At 38.2% G+C, this 23,632-nt stretch overlaps 1 protein-coding gene across 6 annotated transcripts in view; it reads right to left on the bottom strand.

The window, feature by feature from the left end:
- Window positions 1-23,632, bottom strand: part of foxn3 (forkhead box N3) — a 143,349-nt gene that overhangs the window by 101,808 nt on the left and 17,909 nt on the right. The window contains exon 1 of one of the 6 annotated variants that reach the window (XM_073869280.1): window positions 3,452-3,585. The exons of the other annotated variants lie outside the window; for them this stretch is intronic. The gene's annotated coding sequence lies outside the window, so the exon portion shown is untranslated. Of the gene's footprint in view, window positions 1-3,451; window positions 3,586-23,632 lie in introns of those variants that run through there. 6 annotated transcript variants of the gene reach the window in all.

Here is a 23,632-nt window from a genome sequence, read left to right as displayed (position 1 = left end):
AGACTTATGAGGTGTCATGAAACATTTTGATAAAAAAGTAAATGCAAAGTAAGAGTATGAAAATAAGAAGCAGTTACAAACATCTCTTCACGTACTATTTTGCACATGATTTCAAATGACATCATACAAACCAATTTTGATGTTTTTTCCACATTTAAGGGGAAAATTTTCATTACCGCAATGTGTCCATGACTGGATTTGGGTTCTTTGACATGAAAATATTTATTATAAAAAAATCTAAAAAATAAAAAGATTCAGTGCATGTTATACTATAAACATTTACAGTAAGAAACATGTGGTATTTGGTGATCATTGGTAAATGTAGAGACAATAATAAAGAATATAAATGTGTCCAAGACCAATTTTCTCAACAATTTTAAATCATTGTTTAACCCTTAAGGAACTAACATTTAAAAAAAATGGTTGGAAGGGACATAATTGACTGTGACACTCAAGATGGCTACCAGGTAAGCAGTTTTTAGTTCTCATTACCGAAACATGAGTTTGTAAATGCATATATTTAATGTAATCTCATGTTGCGTAAATGATAATTTTTGATATTGATAATCTAAAAAAATGTAATAATTCTATAGGAAATATTTTTTAAATCCTCTAAAAATAATGGTTATGATAAGTTCAGACCTTAATCTTATATATGAAAAACAAATTGGCTTCAAGGGCTTTTAAAAAAATCTGATGCTGGACACTGCTAAGGAATCCATTTGGACAACTAAAGGCGATTTTCTCAATATCTTGATTTTTTTGCCAATGCGGATTCCAGATTTTCAAATATTTGTATCTCGGTCAAATATTGTCCTATCCTAACAAACCATACATCAATGGAAAGCAAGTTCAGATGATTTTGAAGGAAACTGACCCCCATAACTGGTTCTGTGGTCTAGGGTCACATATAGTGCGGCTACAAGTAACCACTTCTAGCCAAAATAACCTTGAATTTGGTTACATGTCATTTTTGCCTAAATAATTTGTGAAATGTATTTTACTCCATTATGTAAGCAAAGTCAACAGTGACTTTCATTCATGTATCCTATTTATTTATTAATCTTTTTTATTTATTTTTGGTCTATAATTACACTTTACATTTCCACTGACAGCCCACATTGTTATGTTGGGCTGTGTTTGGACAGCTATAAGGAATTTAAGGTTTCTTAAATGCAAAATTGCTTGCTGGGCATGTAGTGGGAAATAATTGAGAATTTGTTGACAGGTATGTGCAAAGTCACCTATAGGCAGCAGTCGTCTCAAAATAAAGTGTAACCATAAGTACATTGTATCTCCTGCACAAATCAATTCAAATAATACACCTACTGTATAATATACCATTCTAGTGTAGTCTAGTGTCGCCACAGAAGACAGCCGCCCATGTAGGCAGCTTATTAGTTTTTAAAACAATCCTATTATATCAGCTCAACTTTTTTTAAGGATTGAGTTTTTCAAGCTAATGTTTCTATGATCTATAGCTGTCAGTACAGGTGACGGTGAAAAGCCAGATCACAGAGGGTGCGATAAAGCTACAGATAATTAGGCATGATGCTCTGATCATAGCCCAAATACCATCTGTCTGTCGAAATCAACATTTGTTCGGCACCCCGGTTATAAATCGGATCACAAACGCTTTGTATTTAATACCGCGATTTGCATCTGCATATGCAAGCAATCGGTCGTTGAATAAATGAGCATCTTCCCATATCTGCCATGTGTTACGACGCAAAACGTTATTCTGTAAACGTCTATATTCATTGAGTGACATAACAAAGGGAGTTCTTTGACAAAGTACAGCGCTTCGTTCCCTCATCAGCCATCCTAACATCTGACTAATAACCGCATGTTCGAGTGCCAAGAGAGATCCTCTATTCAACACGCAGACGAGGACCGTCCTGATGTTACAAGCCGGGCGAATGCCAAGCTGTCATTTTTCTGTACGGTTGATTGGGGCCGATGCGTTAAAACAAGCACCGAGCTCATTTTAAGTGGGTGATACAAGAGTAATAGTCTATTCATGCTGGTGTTAAATCTTTAAAGGAATAGTCAATTTTCTTAAACAAAAAATTCAGATAATTTACTCACCACCATGTCATCCAAAAATTGATGTCTTTCTTTGTTCAGTCGAAAAGAAATTATGTATTTTTTTTGTAAAACTTTGCAGGATTTTTCTCATTTTAATGGACTTTAATGGAGCCCAACACTTAATACTTAACTCAACACAATTTTTTTCAACGGAGTTTCAAAGGACTATAAATGATCCCAAACAAGGCATAAGGGTCTTATCTAGCGAAACAATTGTCATTTTTGACAAGAAAAGTGAAAAATGTGCACTGTTGAACCACAACTTCTCGTCTAGATCCGGTTGTGATGCGCCAGCGTGACCCCACACAATACGTCATGACGTCAAGAGGTCACAGAGGACGAACGCGAAACTCCGCCCCAGTGTTTACATGTGTTGAGAAAGAGGACCGTTCTGACGTTGTTGTATGTCAACTGATACTAATTAATGTCTTTGTGTCAGTTTATTGTTTAAAATGGTCCGCAAATGTGCGTTTCACATATGTAACACGTGACCTCTCTACGTCACTACGCATTTATGTTAGGTCACGCTGGCGTCTCACAGGATCGGACCTAGACGAGAAGTTGTGGTTTAAAAGTGCATATTTTTCTTGTCAAAAATGACAATCGTTTTGCTAGATAAGACCCTTATGCCTCATTTGGGATTGTTTATAGTCCTTTGAAACTCCGTTGAAAAAACCTGTTAAGTGTTGAGTTAAGTATTAAATGTTGGCCTGTATTAAAGTCCATTAAAATGAGAAAAATCCTGCAATGTTTTCCTCAAAAAACACAATTTCTTCTGGACTGAACAAAGAAAGACATCAACATTTTGGATGACATGGTGGTGAGTAAAATATCTGGATTTTTCTTTTAAGAAAATGGACTATTCCTTTAACTGAGTCAATGAGAAAAAGCAAAGTTGCTTTGCTTGTGACCAGGTCCAATTCAAGTCTACATGATCTTGTAGCAAAAGTCAAATGTAATGGTACATCTCTACTCAACAGTACAGGAAAAAATATCCACAAAAGTTTAAATCCATTACTCTCTAAGTATGCAAACTGATGTAAGCGTGTGAGCATTGCCTACTTTTTCTTCGCAAACCTGATGACAAACCAGCTGTCAATGAGTTGGAAATGAGTGCAGTTCCTTAGAAGGGTTTGTTTTGTTGCTGGAGGGTACAAAAGTATAAAAACAAAGCAAGAAATACTATACCCGTGCTGAACGCTCAGAAATACGAATGCTTTGACATGAACATCAACAGAACAATTGGCAATCTTCCCTTAAGACTTCCTTACACACGATGCACTACGATGTAACTGCGACTTGAAGTTTGATTTACCCACTCTTGAATTTCATTCAAAACCTGCAAGTTAAAGGTTTCTCTTACCTCTAGTGTCAAAATCCTTTCTTCCCTCTTGTCTGAAGGGCAATTATTTGTAATCTCATATCACGGTTCCCATAATTCCAAGGCGTTCCAAATGACACGGTTTAGAGAGCGTAAACACTCCAAAACATACGTCAAACTCGTGGCAAGCCTTAACCCATCTGTCTCAAGTGTTTACCTGTGAGGTGTGACCTATGGAAACTCCGCCCTCATTTAGAGTGCCCTCAGCTGATTGGATAAAAGTTTGTGACTTCCAATGTGCTGCAGAGACTTGCTTCTATATAAAACAGCCACAAGTAGCGTCAGTCATTGACATGGAAAAAGATTCGACTCAGGAACTCCTGGTATTTTCTTGAGGGAGTTCAAAAGCTGCATGAAGATTTCGGCTTTGAGCAACAGTCATGTGCCGTCAATATTCGGGAATGAGGGAGGGGTGAAAGGTTGCGTTCTCGGTGCCGCCAAGGCAGTAAATAGCTGCACTCAGCCTGTTTTTAAAGCACTCCTCTTATCAGTGCACAACAGAGAAGTAGCAGGTAGAGATTTCACAAACCTCAGAGAGCATAAAGCACGTCAAACTCGAAAGGCTCAGCTGAGCGGCCACAAAACAACCTCCTGGAGTTCAAATAGCCAAAATTAAACAAGGAATAATTGAAGAGCTTTAATCTTTCTTTGAAAATAAAAAACAACATAAGTTGTAGTGGGTCTATTTATCCCAGTTGAAAATACAGCTTTTAATTACAGCGCGTCTGTGTGTGCACCAGTGTTTCGCCCAGAGCCAAGTATTGAGCAAGAGTTTCCACAGCTTAACGCAGTTATCATGGGCTGGTACTTGCAGAAATGATTTACAACCATTCTTTTGATTAATCTACCCCAGGAGTATTTAATCAAAGCCAAAACTTTGTGCACAAACAGTCTGCGAATAATCCGAAATGCTATTCCACATAATTGACTCGTTGTCTGAAAGCATACCTGAAGGATAACATGAAAAATCATCAGTACTCTTGACTCTGTCTCTCCTTACTGCTGCTGAAAGATGAGTTTTACTTGCAATGTTAACAGGAATATCAAAAGTGCACTTGTTGAGTTACAACGCTAATGAATGGATCACTAATGAATCTATCACTTTTGCTGTAGTGCTGTAGGTGTAAGGAAACAGAATTTTGACATTAGGTTTCAACTACGTTTAAACCATTAGTGTAACCATGCATCATAAACAAAAGTTCCTGTAGAAAATATAGATGTGATGCAATGGGCTCAAATGGCTAATTGCATAATGTAATGAGTAATGCCCGGTGCACATTGTAAGATTTCAGCCACAATTTAGCTGTCTGGGACAAATTTTGAAATCCTAAAAGATTTCTGGAATCCTAGGCTAAAATCTGCCATCTTTGATCGCTAGTTAGACATGTTCACAGACAGCCGATTAATGACCGTTGCGATCAAAATGATCCTCCGACAAAATTCTGGCAGTGTCAGAAATTTTGTGAGACAATCCTGATGTGTGACATCTCCCTACGACAACCGGCAGATCAACAACCAACAGAAGCACAGAACCCGATGACGCAATTAGTTCGACGACAACAACAAATCAACGCAGACAAATGTCAAAAAGAGCCAGGTAGACTGTACAGCAGGAGGAGAAACTTGTGGAGTTATGAAAAGGAGTGTTTGTACAACGTGTCATCGCCACTGTACAATGATAGGATAAAAATGGATCAGCCTGGAAAGAAATCGCGCTGGAAATACAAATGCCAGGTACTCGTCTCGTTAGTTTTTTCTTCTTTTATGCTTGAGACAAGTCATGATTAAAATGAAGGGTAGATGTTGTTTCGGTTTGCTAGCCTTCGTTTTAGCGTGTATTCGCACAGACGTCGTCAATCGATCGATCATTTGATTGCGTGCGGACGATTTTTAAAAGTCTTTAAACTCGTATAGTCTGACATTGATGGAAACTTGAGATCAAACAGTGTGACATTGACTTAACTACGATCTTGATCGCACAGTGTGGCAAGCAACTATCCTAAAGAACTATTTAAAATCGCACGGTGTATACCGGGCTTTAAGGTATTCATTTTGTCTTAAAGTCTTCCTTTTGTAGCTGACAATTTTATCAGTTAAAACTAATCTTTGAGCATTATAATACCATGTAAATGTTTTTCCTGTGACAATAATTTTTACACGCTTTAAAACAGCTTGAATGTAATTCCCTCATTTGGTATATGCAGATCCATGAATATGTGAATTAGTCTCCGCGTCTACTCAACTGCACACCTCAGACCATAGATATAAATATGCGAATAGTCCCCGCCTCCATTCCATCGTACTAGGGATGGGCATGAGTAATCGAATGCTCGAGTACTCGAACGTGGCATCGACGATCAATCACTAAAACGATGATCGTATGGGTTTTAAATAATAAATAAAGTTTTTTTGAGTTTTTTTTTTATAAAAATATTGTAGATAAATGCCAAGTCTGGTTTCACATACATACGTTAACTGCAACTAGCTGTTTTTAGCACTGATGTTAGCAGGTTAGACTATTACAGCATAACTATTACAGAGTTCAGAGTTCACCTGTGAGTTCAAATGTGATGATGTGATTGGTTACATGTGTGTGACGTAGCAAACCAAGGTGATTTCAAACCGCGGGAATGAGATGTCTTTGGAAAACTCAAATATTATGGATAAAATGCTCAGCAATGGTGTTGAATTTGCACATGGTTTGTCTTAAAGCGTATTAAACACCACATATAAACAACACTACAAACTGGATTTTCACCACAGACTTTAGGAGTAATATAATCATACAAAAATGAAAATAATGAAACACTTTACAATAAGGTTGTATTTGTTAACATTAGTAAATGCATTTGCTAATATTAAAGCAACACCAAAGAGTTTTTTTTACCTTAAAATAACGTTTCCAAAAAAGTTTCAGTGGTTCATCCACACAAAACAGGGTGAATGGCACTTTCAGATTCGCTTTGCAGCCCTCTATCGGCCAAAACTGCACTAAAGAAGTTTCCAACCGTCGGGTAGCGGTCCTGTAGTTCGAGTGAAAACTACAAAAACTTGCTTTCCTGATCCCATTTTTCAAACTTTAGTTAGCGTATAATGTTGCTGTTAGAGCATAAATAATACTAGCAAAATTATTAAGCTCAAAGTTCAATGCCAAGCGATATATTTTCTTTAACAGATTTCCCCTTTCAAAGCCTACAACAAGAGTCAAAAGCAAAAATGTTTGACTAAACTCCGCCCACAGGAATACATCAGTCACCGGCTAAGCTCAAATGGCACTGGCTAAGCTAAGCTGCAGTTGAATCACAACACACTACACAATCAAAACTCATTACATATTTCTAAAGGAGGGACTTCATAGAACAAGAAAGACGTCGGCCCGTACAGCCCGTAAAATACTTTGTTTTACACACAGGAAACATGAACATGTGTTATATTGCACACCTTAAACGCAATCATAGCTTTAAAAACAAAGGAAAAATGGGACCTTTATGCCAATTGTTAATGTTAGTTCATTGTGCATTAACTAATGTCAACAGATACAACTTCCAATTTAAACATGTATTTGTTGAAATTAACATGAACAAAGATTAATAAATGCTGTAGAACTTTTTCTCATTGTTAGTTCATGCACTGTTAGAAAAATGTATATGTACACCAGCTTTCACTTTGGCAGTACCCTTTCAAAAAGTATGGCTTTGCACCTAACGAGTTCATATTAGTACCTCAAAGATACATATTGGTACTAAATGTATACATATCTGTACCTAATGGTACCTATTAGGACCTTTTCAAAGGGTACTGCCGCAGTGACAGCTGAGGTACATATTTTGACCATTTGTTTTAAAGGTCATATTCTTTCTGATCCCATTTTTTAAACCCTAGTTAGTGTGTAATGTTGCTATAAAAGCATAAATAATACCTGTAAAATGATAAAGCTCAAAGTTCACTGCAAGGCGATATATTTTCTTTAACAGAATTCGCCTTTCAAAGCCTACAGCGAACTACAGCCCTCAATGTCCTGCTTTAATGACGTCACTAGAACAGTTTTTTGACTAAACTCCGCCCACAAGAATACGTCAGTTGCCAGCTAAGCTAGCGGCAAGCTAAGCTGCCATCGAATCACAACACCAGGCTTGTGCACAATTCAGAATTGAATTGAGAATGACTCCTTAATTCCAATTCAATTCTTGAATTTGAATTGAATTTGAATTGATGTCAAAAACAGGATCTAGAATTACAATTCGAATTTAAATTAAAGGATGCAGAATTGGAATTCAATAGAAATTCATATACATATTATACAGTAAATGAAGTGTTAAAAAATAAGCTTTCAGTATATGTCAGATATGATTGCATTACATATTCTATAAATTATGTTAGTTTGAACTACTTGTACAGATTACATTAACAGGAGATGTTATCCCCCAGCAATTAATGTTAAAAACTCTAGTCACATAACAAATAATTAAGTTTGATTTTTTTGTAATTTTGTGGAACAAGATGGAACATGACTTCATTTCCCAGAATGCTTAACTTTTACCAAGTATTTAAAAGGGTTGCCAAACAATTTTCCAAAGTAACTTTCCTAACACTGAATGTATGTGAGATTCTTTCTGTTGTGTAACTGTGGAATTTCTTTGAATTGCCACGAATTTAATTCCACTTCCTGTCATTCGATTTCCAATTCAAATTCAACTTCCTGTAGGGCGGAGTCAATTCAATTCAAATTCTAATTCATGAATTGAATGGAGGCCAATTCTGAAATTCTGAATTGTGCACAAGCCTGCACAACACACTAAACAAACTACACAATCAGAACTCGATACGTATTTCTAAAGGAGGGACTTCATAGAACAAGGAAGACATCAGCCCGTTTTGAGGACAATGAAAACAGCAGTTTACAGAACAGTAAATTGTGTGAAAAATACCATGTTTTTTACATGTGAAACATGAAGACATGTTATATTGTGCACTGTAAACACAATCAAAGCATTAAAGACACAGAAAGAATGGGACCTTTAACAGTTGGTTAACTAATGCATTAAAGGATAATTTCGGTATTTAACACTTTGAGTCTCATTTCTGGTTTGTTTCGGTTGAACTACAGTGATGGACACAGAAATTTTGACAATGGGTCGTGTCTTGACTTTTCGACTCATTTAGAAGCGTCTCTTGACTGCTTCAGAATAGAAGTCAATGGCCATGCACAAACATGTCATTAAAACAACACTTAACGTTCATTTTCAAAACTGTACTACTCACCGAGTGGTTTGGTGGTGTTCGTTGATGATTAAAAACAAATATATTGGCGCAATGTATGATTTCAATCCGTGTTATTTGCTATAGTGGAACTATTTTTTCAGATACCTCACAACCGCGTATATACTTCTGCTCTTGTGAAGCAAATCAATCAGTTTTTGCAAGAAACTGTAGGTTATTTACAACACTATTAGCGTGAATGCCAAAGCAGGAAGTGCGCTTTCCGTTCGAGGAGATCTCTTCCACTGGTGCCGTTTGGTGGCTGTTGGCTATGGATGTTGGTCTCTCTGCGCCACCTATAGAGCGGGAGCGTGAAGCGCACTTCCTGCTTGACAAAAGCTCTGCATTAACGCAGTAAAATATTTATATATATATTCGAATCTCAAAACTGAAAATCGAATGTCAACCCACGGAACGAATATTCGAATATTCTGGTCCAGCCCTACAAATATGGGAAAAATTTCTTCTGAGAGAAACCGAGCGAAAAAACTACAACCACATGTAAATACCCTTTTCTGCTTCCCGGCGGCGGAGTGATATATCAGCGAGCAATGAGTCTTCCAAGAGAAGTCAATGGAATTTTACAAAATGCCAAATAAAACACTACAGAAACTGTATTTCGCTACACAACTTGTTTTTAATCATCAACGAACACCACGAACCACTCGGTGAGTAGTACAGTTTTGAAAAAGAACGTTAAGTGTTGTTTTAATGACATGTTTGTGCATGGCCATTGACTTCCATTCTGAAGCAGTCAAGAGACGCTTCTAAACGAGTCAAAAACTCAAGACACAACCCATTGTCAAAATTTCTGTGTCCATCACTGTAGTTCATCCAAAACAAACCAGAAATGATACTCAAAGTGTTAAATACCGGAATTATCCTTTAAGTTATGTTAAGAAATACAACGTTACTGTAAAGTGTTAACAAATTTGTTGATAACGAGTATGGGTGTCAAGCTATAAAATGAACAGAAAATGTATATAAAATGTACAAATTTGATGCCTAAGCAAATCTGAGTATACTTTGAAACATTCTTGAGAATGTTTTTTTGAAAATGTAGAGCACACATGGGACTATCAGAAAAAAATCTGAAGGGCAGAAGATGTAAGCAAAAGACCATTTGCTCTTGATCCAATCTCATTGCTTTAGAGAGAGAGGGGGGGGGGATTAAGGAGGTTGCTTCGTTGCTAAAAGTCTGCCTTAAAAGTGGAATGTTGTCTACCCCCTCCACCTCAGAGCCCAACCTCATTTTACCCTCTGTGAAGGAGGTAAAAGCAGACAGCATTGTAAGTGAACACGTCTGTGATATTAATGAAGGTCTGGCAGAAAAGAGTCTCCTTTCGCCTTGATCCATGTCTCTTGTCACTTAAGCTTTCCATTCCACTCTGCAACACGGGTAAGGTTTAGTATAAAACAAAATGAGAAAGAGATGTTTGTCCTTGAACTGTTCGGACAACAACACTATGGAGAATTGTGTTACTTCACTACTAAATTATCTTGCTCTAATATGAGCACACAAAGCCAGACTGACTTTAAGCTCTGATAATGTGAAACTGTTTTATCTCACGCTGCCCAATAAGTCGATTACCGTGAATGTTCTACCTAGTAGCAGAGAGCTCATTATAGCCAAAACAAAGATTTGACAATGTCAGAAGCTGCATTTATTTTCCCCATAGAGGTCATTAGGCTAGATTATCACTGTTCTGTAGAGACACAGACTCTGATTCTTGGTCTCTTCATCTCTTCCACGAGAAAAGGTTCAGGCAGGCTGCTGCGGCAATCGTGTCACCACGGTTACTCCGAGGCACGCGGGCGTCCGTTACCATGGTAACGAGAGGATGGCTGGGATAAAGTGACAAGCTGTGTTAATTCTTTCACCCGTGAACCTCGGAGGTCCACCACTAGTTCTAATAATTTGAAACTGTGTTTTTACTCCGTACCAGCATGCTTTCATTCGTTTGCCCATCGCTTCTTATTAGACGCCTGAAGAGCCAAAAAAGGTACAAATTGAACAAGAGCTGAGAAATAAATGTTGTAATGGCTCTCCATAAAAGCACAATGCTGTATATGACTATGGATTTATATCCATAATGTAATCACGTTTAATGGACCTCAATCATTTCTACCAACCCCCTCATGATGTAGAGACCATTGCTACAATTCAAAGAGCGCACTGGGTTGTTTCAACCCATTTTGGGGTAAAATATGGACAAACCCAACCACTGGGGTTAAATTAACCTAGGAATGTCCATATTTTACCCAACCGTGGGTTGAAACAACCCAGCATCTTTTTTATCTCTGAATCCTAAGGCATAACTGGATGCCTAGGAAGTTACTTAGAAGCCATTTAATATTTGTGAAGCAGGACCACAAAACCAGCCATGAGGATACTTTTTTTATTGTTGAATAAATAAGCTTTCTGTTGATATGGTTTGTATGGATGGGACAATATTTGGCCGAGATACAACTGAAAATCTGAAATCTGGGGGGAGCAAAAAATCTAAATATTGAGAAAATAAACAATTTTAAAGTCCTTAGTAACTGCCTCCACTTACAAAAATGAAGTTTTGATATACAGTTTTGGTAGGAAATTTACTAAATATTTTCATGAAACATGATCTTTACTTAAAGCAACACTATGTAGTTTTTTGACCTTTAAATAATGTCTCTAAAATTATTTCAGTGATAGAACAACTTTTAATTGGACAAATTGTACTGTTGCTGCAACCTGAGCAGCCTCCTAGCTGCTACAAGCACACTCTGAAAGTGGCGATGGAGGTTAGGAAACACAGCCCCGCCCCTCCCTCTGCCTGCAGAAGAGTGTCTGATACCAGGCACTGTTGCACTTTTCAACCACATGGGGGAGCTGTAAGTCATTTTTACATGGAAACTACATTGTGTTGCTTTAATATCCTAATGATTTTGGGCATAATAGAAGAATAATTTATTTTGACCCATATAATATATTGTTGGCTATTGCTACAAATATACCCATGCAACTTAATTTGTGGTCCAGGGTCATATTTCATCCAAAACAATCCGAAGTGCATTATTGGAAAAGCTGGAAGAAAGGGCTTTGCTTAAAGCACAACTGTAAAAATAGACTAATATATCGGCCAGGGCTGGGTTTCCCGATAACGATTGAACTTAGGACTTAAGAGCGCTTTTTACGAGCTACTTAACAAACATTCGTTGTTCATTTACGTGCGTTTCCCAAAGATGCACGTGAAACGATCGCTCGCAGCTGGGTTTTAAGTGCTACTTAAGTCGCTATCCGTTTGTCAAGTGCTGACATGTCACCAATAGAATGACTCGAATTTGTAGCAGAAGCTTGTTTAGGCTAATGATCTTTAGCCGATGTGCACTAATATTTTTTTATAATATTTTTCATTATTGTTCAATGACATTTTAAATGTTTTTTTAATAATTTGTGCATAATGAAATATTCTTTTCCATATTTAGTTAGGACTCGTCCCACTGCGAAATGCCTTCTGCATTTTATATTATAGTTTAGATGATTATTATTGTTATTATTATTTGTTGTTGTTTATTATCCATGTTTATTTATTATTATGGATTATTGCATTGTACCATAAATATTTATTTGGTTTCTTTAAGCAGATGCCATAAATTTTTTTCTGTAGATGGATTATAGCAGCAATTGGTAGGAATTTATCAATTTGCTAGTACTAACTTTTACCAAAATTGTACCAAATACGTTTTCCTTCTTTATTAATTTATGTTCAGTCATTAAATTATGATTTCTCATTTGAATTTATATTAAAGTAATTTAGACAAATAAACAAAGAAGAACCCAATAAATAAATATACATTTTAAACATTATTGTCATTGCAGGAGTGCAATTTGCTGGTTGTCCTGCAGGTGACCTTGTAACTCTGTTGTCTTACGATGCACTTATGAATGAACTGTTACTTCAAAGCACTCGTAGATCTACGATGATTTTCAAGTGCTACTTAAGTTACGAAGCTTTTGGGAATCGGCCCATAATTCTAAGAGGATTCGTACAATCGTTTTAACAATCTACTTAGCCTTACGATGTGTTTGGGAAACCCGACCCAGGTTAGTACATAGCTGTAATTAACTCATCTTGAGATCATGTACCTAACCTAATAACTGTGAATATTTTTTTTAAGTATTTATTTAAAATGTAATAGTAGTCCATGTTTTGCAATCATATGTAACATTTCCATTTATGCATATAAGCAGATGCTTAAAGGGACACTCCACTTTTCCATTCAGCATTTCCATTTAGCAATGATATTACGCAGCAGCCGAAATTAGTCCCCTTAGGGACTATTTTCGGGCACTGCGTAATATCATTGCGCCTCCTGCAGGCATGTTACAGTAGCAAAGTCCTTGTTTATTAAGCCAGAATGAGAGTATAGTTCCTAGCCATATGGGCCTAGAAAATCGCAACTTTTAATTTTCTGTCGGTCTTAGTACACGATGTAACTACAGATGAGTTAAGTTTTGAATAGAAAAAATATCAAAACTCTTTGATTATTTTTTAGCGCAAGGCTAATGGTCTAAGCTATTCTAAAAGTGGTACCGCCAGACCCGGAGATCGGCTGAATGGATTCCAAAAGAGTAAAAATCAAATGTTTAACTCCAGGGGAGCTGGAAAATAAGCATATTAAAAAAAATAAATGGAGTGTCTCTTTAAAGAGCATTACAAGCTAAAAAGGGCGAACTATGGTCTATATACAGGACGCGGGGGTCCGCGTACAGTGTGCGTGACACAATCCAGAAGAAATTATGTTTTTTGAAGAAAACATTGCAGAATTTTTCTAATTTTAATTGACTTTAATAGAACCCAACATTTAATACTTAACTCAACACTTAACAGTTTTTTTCAACGGAGTTTCAAAGGACTATAAACAATCCCAAACGAGGCATAAGGGTCTTATCTAGCGAAACGATTGTCATTTTTGACAAGAAAAATAAAAACTATATACTTTTAAACCACAACTTTTCATCAAGGTCCGGTCCAGCACGACCTAACGTAAATGCGTAGTGACGTAGGGAGGTCACGTGTTACATATATAAAACGCACATTTGCGGACCATTTTAAACAATAAACTGCCACAAAGACATTAATTAGTATCAGTTGACATACAACAACGTAGGAACGGGCCTCTTTCAAGACGCTTGTAAACACTGTGGCGGAGTTTCGCGTTCGTCCTCTGTGACCTCTTGACGTCATGACGTATTGCGGTGACGTAGTGGGGTCAGCTGGCGCATCACGACCGGATCTACACGACGAGAAGTTGTGCTTTAAAAGTGTATATTTGTTATTTTTATTGTCAAAAATGACAACGTTTCGCTAGATAAGACCCTTATGCCTCGTTTGGGATTGAAACTCCGTTGAAAAAAACTGTTAAGTGTTGAGTTAAGTATTAAATGTTGGGTTCTATTAAAGTCCAAAAACAGAAAAATTCTGCATTGTTTTCTTCAAAAAACATAATTTCTTCTCGACTGAACAAAGAAAGACGTCAACATTTTGGATGACATGGTGGTGAGTAAATTATCTGGATTTTTCTTTTAAGAAAATGAACTAATCCTTTAAGAATGCATAGATTTTGTTTATTTAACTTAATGTGTATTTAACCTTGTATTTTCCTAACCAAAGCCATTTCTACCTGACCAACCCAGTCTCACCCCATGGCGTCAATATTTGACGACACTTGACCATGCGTCAATATGTTGACGCGGAGGGTATACCTTTCGCGTCATTTTTTGACGAACTGGGGACTTCAATACTATTAAGTCCGTTGCATTCTCTTTCCTATTTTCTTACCATTTTCTACAATTTTCGCGTCGGTTTAGGGTTAGATTTACATAATGACATCCCTACCCAAACCTAACCCTAACCCCAATGCCAGGCGACAACTGTTTAATTTCGCGTACCTAATAGTATTGAAGTCCCCAGTTCGTCAAAAAATGACGCGAAAGGTATGCCCTCCGCGTCTGCGTATTGACGCATGGTCAAGTGTCGTCAAATATTGACGCCATGGGTGTGAGACCGTGTTAACCTGACCTGACCCTTACATAGACAAGCAATTGAAAAGATATCAGACAACCACTTACATGAACTATGGCAACAGTGGAATTTCAAATCATATTTTGATTTAAACCAAAACATTTCTCTTAATATCTCCAATCCTTAACCAATAGAAAGCCACCAACCAAGATATGCTTGCGTGGGGCCGGAGGGGATGTACGGTGATAAAATCAGAATGGTTGCAACTCGCAGCCCAGCACAGATGAAGCGCATGCAGCGACTGTGAATCTGACAGAGCTGCTGCGATGATCCATGCCACCCTCTTCAACGCAGAGCCCAGTTTTATCGCCCCACAAATCAAATGGATCCAGCTACCGAGGAGCTTTCAAATAAGACACACACCTTTGCACACCTTGACATTCAAATTCTCTCAGAATTCTGCTCCCATAGGTCTAAATCTTCTCCGTGATGCTTCCCAGATGGTAAGATTGCGCCCGGGCGCCGGCAGCTGGGCTGGGCTGAGGTTTAACATTTCACAGAAGGTCAGTGAGCATGGTGTGATTCGAAATCCACCGGCTTTATCTCTATTGTAGAAACCGGCCATCTCCCCATGAATGCCACTGCCCTGCTGGGGCGCAGCTAATACAGCAAAGCAACCAGGCATGAGACTACAGGCTAATCTAATCCCAATGACAGAGGCGCTAGCGGTGAAAAATGCCTGCATTACACTCGAACACATGTACGGACATATCTCAACAGGAAACACTGGAGGATGATGGGTAACTGTATCCTAGTCACCTTGTTCAACCTGGGGCTGCAAGATGATGGAGTAAGTCTCTCTTGTTGGGAGCATCGGCTCAGGGCCTGGGAAGAACACCCAAGAGACTGGAAATTGAATTTGCCTGTGTATCGGTGACAAGGGAAACCCAGTTAGCAGCTGAGTCCATGGATGCGAGGCCTCGAGGGGAAAGGGCATTTAATGAAAATTAAGACACTGCACACCCGAACCTCTCAATTCAGCTGATCAGTGAGTTTCGCTTGGATTTAGTCGGGTTTACAGTTTTTGAATCAAACAACCTGATGACATTGCTGATAATGAGATGAGTTTCAAAATGAATTTGCCTGAGTAACAATAGTAGCCTAAAACGGAATGGCTATTTGACTAAGAATGTTTTCAAAGTGGTATGATCTGAAAACATTTTTTTTATTTTAAGCCCCCAATGGTGAAAATCCAATTTTGGTTGTTGTTTATATGTCTATTTGGTGTTTTGAATATGCCTTAAGACAATTAATGTGCATAATTCATCATTCAACACCACTGCTAAGTATTTTCTCCATAAACAATTATTTTTTCATCATACAACCAACCTAAAAACTCTACTTCTATGTTTTTCAGAAGACCTGAGTTCTGTATTAAACCACAGGAGAACCTTCACTCTTACGAATCTATGCGCTGGCAGGAAAAGGTTTGGAAACTTCTTCCTGTTCACTCAGCCTGTTCTAACAGGCTCCTAATGAAGGTGCGCCTCACGGGAACTTTATCAGTTGTAGTTTTTCCCCTTTATTCTTTTTCCTCAATCCCATAAGGAGCGGAGAATCACGGTATGGCTGCTTTAAGTTTAATAGCCACATTAAATGGGCAGAAACGGTCTCAGTGCGCCACCCGTTTCATTAGTAAACAGCACTCGAGACGGCATTGCCACTCACTACAATAACACGTAACAATGCAATTAATGGTGCTACACGCGGGCGGGGCCACAGTCTCTGGTGCACTGGGTTTAAGATTGTAATTGTTCCAGTCTGGCTGCCTTTCGGGAGCCTGCAGTGGGAACGCTTATTACCAGACAGAAAGAAAAAGAAAGAAAGGTCGGGCTTTAAACAGAGACGTAAGTTCGGTTTCAAAACAGTGAGCTGCTTTACGGCCTAGGCAGCATCTTAACTGTCAAAAAACCTTATAAAAGTGACTAATTTAAAGGGCACACAAATAGCATTGCTCAACTATTAAGTTCGATGTTAGCATAACACAAGCTAACAGCATGTTACTCAAATCATTTTGTTTGAGCATTAAATAATTTGAATTATGATGCAAAAAAAGTTATATAAATAATTTCAGGAGTCTGTAAATAAAGTCACGTTAATTTACATAATTTGTACATCTCTCGCCTCACTTCCATTTGGATTTAATTTTTCACTGAGCTTGTAACAATGCATTCTTAAATTTAGCTAAAATTACCTCAGGAGGCAGCATAATTAAAATTCCTTCCTTCTGGAACAGCCTTGGTGCGTGCAGCGCGTCTCCAACGCCTTAAAATGCTGCCTCCATAGGCAGCTCCGTAGGTTTTGGAACAGAGCAAGAGACTCTAGGACAAACAGTCCCAGCGTCCGCTGTCCTCATTTACTACTCGAAGGGGTAGACAGCAGCAAAACGCTCATTCGTAAATGAAACTATATTCGTCCCCGACCGCAAGCGTGTTCCCTTTGATCTACGTCTGGAATGTCTTCAAGAGGAGTCAATAAAAAGTATACACCGGCTTCCTTTATGAGCCCTGCAGATATACTGTATATTACACCGGTCTTACTGATTCAAAGCACAGCCATAAACACAAAAGCAGGCCTGGCTCAGTGATAAGCCTCTCTTAGTGGAGACTGATGTTATCGGGGCGAGCAGTGGACTGAAAGAAAGAGCAAGGTGATGTTAAAGTCCTCTGAGGAGGAGAGGAAAAGAGAGAGAGGGGTTCCTTAACCACTCCTCCCCTCAGTATATAACAGTTCACGACTGTAAAGCAGATTCCAGACTTTCCTCTGAAATCCTGCTAGATGAGGTTGTAAAGCTGTCTTAATCTTTAATCACCGAGGCTGGATCAGAAACATTCATTCACGCACCAATGATAATGCTCTCTCCTGTACCTCAGGATCCTCCTCTAATCACCCAGCATCCCCTTATACAATGACAAACAGGGACATAAACACAAAACACACGCACGTTCTGATGGTATGACCATATAAAACACATACAGATACCTACACTGTTAAAAAATAATTTCCTCAGCTGTCACTTGCGCAGTACAATGTAAACATTTGGTATCAATTTGTACCTCTGAGGTACTAATATGAACTCTAATGCTGCGTTTACACCAACCGCGGTAGAGGTGTGAAGCGCGAGTGATTTAAATTTTCAATGTTAAGTCAATGTGAAGACGTATTGACGCGTGTCAGGAGGTCCCGCGGCGCGGAAGAGGCGTTTCCAAGCTCGCGCGAATTGAGCGTTGTGCGCGGTTCGCGCGAATGGTGCTTTTTGTGCAATTTGCAGTTCACGCGAATTTGCGGCTGACGCCCTAGTTGAAAAATGTTAACTTTGGCGGAATTTCGCGCCGCGTTAACCAATCAGGAGCCTGCTTGCTGCTGGGGTGGCAGCCCCGCCCGGAGTCACTCATTCAACCAACGCTTGATATTGTCTGTAAGCAGTCACCTGGAGCAAGTTCTTATTTCTATAGAGGAGACAGGAATAAAAAGGATCTCATTTGGAAGAGTGTCAGTGAGGACACTTGGCAACCTGGTAAGTTGTAATACACACTTCACTTTTGAGTCACGTGACGTTTATCGACCCGCGTCGTTTATTTCCCCCTATAGTAAGTTTACCAAATACAAACTGGCAACTCTCTCGATAAATGCACAATCAACATCAGTCATCTTGCAAACTGACAACCGCATAGCACTTGCTAAAATTGAGCGTTGACATTGAGTTTTGAGGATCGCTCTGCATCTGATCTCTATCAAAAGTCCTTCACAAAAATTTAATTACGTCAGCTTTTTGCTTAAAATTTTGTGTTTTTGAAGAAACCTACCCATATTTGAAAGGAGATAAAAAGAGAACTAATAAAGTAGAGATTTTTTTTTTTAAAGCAGAGGGTCTGTTCTTTCATTTAATATATTGTATGTTTATATATTTAAAGAAGAACATTTTCTGGAAGGCATTAAACTTTTGTGAAAATCATGAAAAATGCTGGCGCTGGCTGGCAACTTAAAAAAAAAAAAACCGCTGGCAGGGAAAGAGTTAAAGTACTGTATTTTTGTAATAGTGTAACTATACAAGTATAGAATAATATAAATTAACTATGTTTAATTTACTGTTAATACTATAGTAAATACATGTAACATGTAACAAAGTCACTGTAAAATAAAGTGTTACCGCACAAAATATTTTGAAACAATTGTGTTTTTCGTTTTGTGTCAACACCCCTGCATTTCATCAACACACAAGGATTTAATATAGGCTACAGCTTTTTTATTAATATTTTTGGTTAAAATGTATAATGAAGTGTATACCTCAGGTCCGTGTCTGGTCACAATTTTAAAAAATCACCCGTTTGCATTCACTAGTTCGTGTAAAAAGGTCTTACAATGTGACAAATTTATCAATGACTAAATACCAAATGATTATTACAGCCTAACCCCAACAAAAATCATTATTTAATGTATGAATCATTTCTCCAAAAAGGGGTTTTGTCATATTTAACTGATACAGCTAAATAAACACGCAACCCACCACACTGAGCTGAATATATCCCAGAGGTCAACTGTGGTCAGTGAGATAAGCTATCATTCATCATAGTGTCAGGAATTGCTCCTGCATTAAGCTCACAGTACAGTTATAACCAGAGGACCAGGATCCATATCAGTGCTAAACAAAGCCATGCCAGTGCTGGCAGACGCCGAGGAAACACGTGAGAGAGATTTTTAAGATCTCCTGTTCATCTGACCCGCTTTCCTTTTATACACAACCTCTCCACATTCATTCACATTTCGTATGAAACATGATCTATTATGTTGCCTTGACAGAGGTCATGCTGTTTTCTGTGTGTGTGGACATGCTTTTAAAACTGCTCATTTATACAAACGTCATTACAAATTTCCAATTCATTCACATTAATGTAAGCGTAAAATGAAGCAGATTGTGGGTTCAAGTCCCACCAGAGTTGCTGCATTTCTGTAGCTTAAAGGAAAACACCACCTTTTTTCAATATTTCACTATGTTCTTAGCTCAGTTTAGACGAATTAATACATTCCTATTTTTTTTCAATGCGTGCACTTAATCTTTGTACAGCGCGTTGTGAATGTGTTAGCATTTAGCCTAGCATCATTCATTCCTTAGGATCCAAGCAGGGATGAATTTAGAAGCCACCAAACAATTCCATGTTTTCTATATTTAAAGACATAATTGTTACATGAGTAGTTACACAAAATAAGGCACAAAATAAAACGTGTCGATTTTTAAGCGTATAAAACGAGAACTATATCAGGGCTCAATGCAAATAATTTTTTTAAATGGCCCAATCGGGCCAGTGGTTCAGGCTTTCACTTGCCCTGCCAAATTTTTCACTGGCCCCAATAAAAAAGTCAGTGTCACATATTTAAAAAAAAATATTTAAAAGTCAAATAACAGATATGTTCCAACGATTAAAGGTTCCCAACTTTTCTGCTTTACCTGTAAACTGACAGCAAACTGTGCAAAATATTGCATTGTTTCTTTTGTCGCCAAGATGTAAAATAATATACATTGATGAAAAAATATTTTGTGACTAAGGGGTGAAGCACTGGCCCAATCGGGCAAGTGACAATACTTTTTACTGGCCCGAACGTCTCTAATGCTTGCCCCGGGCCACCGGGCAGTCCTTTATGTTGAGCCCTCTATATTGTATGGCCCAAGGTCGAAAGGCTGCAAACTAAGTGCTCTTTCGCCATATAATGTAGCTCTCATTTTTTATCCGCTTAAAAATCGCCACGTTTTATTTTGTGCCACCATACTTATTCGTGTAACTACTCATGTAACAGTCTTAAAATAGGAAAAACATGGAAGTGTTTGGTGGCTTCTAAATTCATCCCTGTTTGGATCCTAAGGAATCAATGGGGCTAGGCTAAATGCTAACACATTTACAAAGCGCTGTACAAAGATTAAGTGCACACATTGAAAAAAGATAATATAAAATAAAAAAACGGTGGTGTTTTCCTTTAAAGGAATAGTCTACTCATTTTCAATATTAAAATATGTTATTACCTTAACTAAGAATTGTTGATACATCCCTCTATCATCTGTGTGCGTGCACGTAAGTGCTGGAGCGCGCTGCGACGCTTCGATAGCATTTAGCTTAGCCCCATTCATTCAATGGTACCATTTAGAGATAAAGTTAGAAGTGACCAAACACATCAACATTTTTCCTATTTAAGACGAGTAGTTATACGACCAAGTTTGGTGGTACAAAATAAAACGTAGCGCTTTTCTAAGCGGATTTAAAAGAGGAACTATATTGTATGGCGTAATAGCACTTTTGGGAGTACTTCGACTCGCCTGAAAAGTCTGCTCCCCTTCTCCCTCTCATAATGGGAGAGGGAGGGTGTTACTGCGCCGAGTCGAAGTACTCCCAAAAGTGCTATTACACCATAAAATGTAGCTCCTCTTTTAAATCTGCTTAGAAAAGCGCTACGCTTTATTTTGTACCACCAAACTTGCTCGTATAACTACTCGTCTTAAATAGGAAAAACGTTGATGTGTTTGGTCACTTCTAACTTTATCTCTAAATGGTACCATTGAATGAATGGGGCTAAGCTAAATGCTATCGAAGCGTCGCAGCGCGCTCCAGCCCTTACGTGCATGCACACAGATGATAGAGGGATGTATCAACAATTCTTAGTTAAGGTAATAACATATTTTAATATTGAAAATGAGTAGACTATTCCTTTAACTGGAAGAGCATTGCGGTAGATTGAGGGTTCGATTACCAGAGAAAATATAATGATAAAAAATGTATAGCTACTGTAGTCACTTTGGATGAATGTGCATAAACCTATGCATTGGTATCATGAACTAACATTGAATTTTATCAATGAAATTTTTTGATGAACCATGCACAAAAACACTAAAAATACACGTAAGAAAAACAAGGTCATTTAATGTCATATATTTTATGGTTTGTAAGTCAATGGGATCTCGAATTTGTGTGAGAGTGTGTGATGGCCATTGATGCAGCCACACATTAGAGCGGTAACTACATGACATTACATTCACATTTCTGTTTACATAATTTGTTTCTTTAGTATTTAATGCAATATTTGTTACAGATCACTTCATATTATAGGACCATAAATGAAAATGACAGACACAGTTGTTTTGTTTAAGTTTATTTTTCATTTGCATTCTTTCTTACCACCAACTAGTTTGGGTGCACACTTCCTAGTTAGTGGTTTATTTCCTTTTTGCTAATATTTATTTCTTTGAGTTTAAGTTACCTGTATGAGGAGTGGAGACGTGTTGCTGCTTAGTGCTGTGTGGAATGGCTGTGGAAGTCCGTGTCTATAGAGGACCGGCTGGCAACAACGACCATCTTTTAAGTTCCTGGAGTATTCCATGTTGGAAATTAGCTGGGGGGCATGTAGGATGGTTTGTTTTTGTCTGATATAATTTGCATATTGGCTAATGGTCTATTTTGATAATATATTTTGAATTGTGTTATTTAACCTATTTGCTTTGGTTTACATTTTTTGTAAAATGGATTTATTTAAATCTATTTAAATTGTGTTTTGTGTTATCCCCTGTGTGTGTGTAATGGACTAGTCCGGTGTGTATATAGGTTCCCTCATGTGTCATTTGAGTGGGTTTTTTTTTTTTTGTTCAGGTTAGAACTCTTGTGTTAAGTTTGTTTGTTAGTTTATGTTAGCACAGATTTGAATTTCTTTATTCAAATTTAATTTGCTATTTTTTATGGGTTTGACCTTAAAATAAACCTTCTTTGTTTGGAAAACCTGTGTTCTTTTTGCCTCTGGCTGCTTGGTCCCTTACATATGGTGGCAGCGGTGGGATATGCCAGCAGAGGCCACAGGTTCCAAAAAAATTTTTCCCCCCTCATATGTTGTTGAGTAATGAGGCGGCCTAGAAGGAAAGGGCCTCAGAAGACCATATTAGAAGAAACACACGAAGAGGAGGCAGAAACTATGGAGAAGGACGAGACAGGAACAGTAGAGGAGACACAAGGTCAGGAGCCAACGCTCACAGATCTCACAAATTTGTTTCGAGCGCACATGGCACAAACGAATGCTCGTGAAGATATGCGGGCTCAAGAACTCAAGGAACAAGAACGACGATTCAAAGCCTTGCAGCATCAGTTTAGCATGCTTCAAATGGAGGTGCAAGCTCGGACTACTCCGCTCACTCCCATAGTGGATTCACTTCCTGAGGACATATGCTCTGGAGATCACAATTCCAGTCAGCAACTGGACAGTAAAGGTCAAAGCAAAACTAGAAAGGTTAAGTGGCTCTGATGATGTTGAACATTTCTTGATAACATTTGAGAGGATTGCCACTGCTTGTTGTTGGCCTAAAGCTGACTGGGCTTTCCGCTTAATCCCATTATTGACTGGTAAAGCTCGAGCTGCATATGTACATATGGACATTGATCACTCCTTAGACTATGATAGTGTTAAAGCAGCTATTCTTAGGAAGTATGATATTAACGAAGAAACATACCGACAAAGGTTTCGGTCTTTGGAAATTCAGCCATCAGAGAGTCCCAAAGAATTGTATGCTAGGTTGAAGGAACTGTATGGAAAATGGATTCGACCTAAAGGTAAAACGAATGAGCAAATTGGAGAAATTATTATTCTTGAACAGTATCTCCGAATGTTATCTCCCGAGCTCCAGGTATGGATCCGTGAGCGAGCCCCAGAAACTGCTGCCGAAGCGGCATCCTTAGCAGATGTGTTCGTGGCTGCAAGGGGAAGGAGTCAGCCATGGAGTTGCCGGGGAGGCAAGGAATTTCGTAAGCCCAACGTCTCTCACCAGACTCAGCACAGCTTTTCCGGTAAGCCTCCTGTAGGAGGAAAGCAG

The sequence above is a fragment of the Misgurnus anguillicaudatus genome, chromosome 7 (genome assembly GCF_027580225.2).
Source record: "Misgurnus anguillicaudatus chromosome 7, ASM2758022v2, whole genome shotgun sequence".
Classification (NCBI taxonomy): domain Eukaryota; kingdom Metazoa; phylum Chordata; class Actinopteri; order Cypriniformes; family Cobitidae; genus Misgurnus; species Misgurnus anguillicaudatus.
This window is presented reverse-complemented; position numbering and strand designations above follow the sequence as displayed.